The 1394-nt window shown below is 46.1% G+C and overlaps 1 long non-coding RNA gene across 1 annotated transcript; it reads right to left on the bottom strand.

Moving 5' to 3' along the window:
- Nucleotides 1–456: 456 nt before the first annotated feature.
- On the bottom strand, nt 457–1088 carry LOC105744593 (uncharacterized). The gene is made up of 2 exons (XR_009188022.2): nt 964–1088; nt 457–611 (listed from the first exon to the last, which is right to left on the bottom strand). It is a non-coding gene; the product is annotated as an uncharacterized lncRNA (long non-coding RNA).
- Nucleotides 1089–1394: the final 306 nt, after the last annotated feature.

Raw genomic sequence — 1394 nt, 5'->3', positions numbered from 1 at the left:
ATTTTGGACTTCATAGAGCAAAAGGTAGATAGTCAATACCATGTAATTAACTTTACCTCTAGACCAATGTTTCTCACACTGTGGATTCTTTTAACTGCATCAATCACCTGAATTGCTTATTAAATACATGATGGCAAGGGAGAGGGTGTGTGTTGTCATGGACTTCCTTTTTCTAAGGCTTTTGGGGGATGGGGGGGCAGAAAAATTGCTACTTTAGTATGACCAACTTGGGGACTTTAAAGTCTAACAACAAAATAGAAGGGAGTTTTCCATCGTGGCTCCAACTGGTTCATGCGCCAATTAAGGCCTCCTTTTTGGGAGGGTGTAAGAAAGTGGGCTCTGTGGGGGGAATTGTGAAAGATATCCTTGGGATAGATGTTACCCTGAAAGACTGAAAGACTGGTCAATCCTCCCTGCTATCCCCCATTGTATATAAAGCAGTTCACTTAGAGCAGGTGCTTGAAAAATGTTTTTTGATTCAATGACCACGGGGACAAAAGTATTTAACTTCCAAGAGTTTTGAAAGTCCTTTCTTTCTTTTTGCTCCCTGACCCAATCTTCCAGTGTCCAGCCAGCAGCAGAAGTAGCCGAATAACGTTGCTTAAGAGTACCTGGAATTCGGAGAAAGGCCGAGTTCAAATCTCTGAACTCTGAGGACTTGAAAGGATCAAGTTCCTTAACCTGCCTCCATTAAAAAGGAATAGAAATAGTATTTACATCCCTACGTCGTTGGGAGTCTTAAATGAAATAAGAAATATCTATTATAAATACATATAAATGAAACATATAAATGCAAATGAAAAGAACCATGCCTTACCCATAAAGGTGTTCTATAAATACTAATTTAAATCCAGACACTATACTCCTCTCCTTAACGTTTGTTAATAGTCCCCTTGACAGGTCAGTACTTCACCAAAAATGATGAAATAAAGGAAAAATGAGAAAACCGAGGCGAACAGGTACCGAGGCCGAGGGCCGCAGTCCTGCAGGCATTACGAGCCGGAAGGCGCGCGAGGGTGGTCTTCCATCCGCACGTGGTCGCATCCGGCGGGAGCTTCGCGACAGTGGGGGAGGGGAGCGGCGCGGGGCGGCGCGGAACGACGCGGATGGGGTCTAGACAGCCAGGGCTACGGTTGGGAAGGCGTCGACTGCGCAGGCTCGGGACAGGCGCAACCACTGTGTAAAGATCTGAGGGGGTGGGTCGTCAACCAGGCTCCACGCTCCCTTTTCTACCTGGAAAGGAAAAGTTTGCTCTTTTTTTCCTAGTTTTGCAACTGTACTTCGTGCCGCCTTCCGCAATTTGTTCATCATTAGGAGGATTTTTATCCTAAGGCTGAAGAGGCCTCTTCCTGTAGGCGTGCCCTTGCCTTCCCCCCGAAGGTCTCAGTGGACAC

The sequence above is a fragment of the Dasypus novemcinctus genome, chromosome 11 (genome assembly GCF_030445035.2).
Source record: "Dasypus novemcinctus isolate mDasNov1 chromosome 11, mDasNov1.1.hap2, whole genome shotgun sequence".
NCBI classification, from domain to species: domain Eukaryota; kingdom Metazoa; phylum Chordata; class Mammalia; order Cingulata; family Dasypodidae; genus Dasypus; species Dasypus novemcinctus.
The sequence above is the reverse complement of the archived record's forward strand: the minus strand, read 5'-3'. Positions and strand labels throughout refer to the sequence as shown.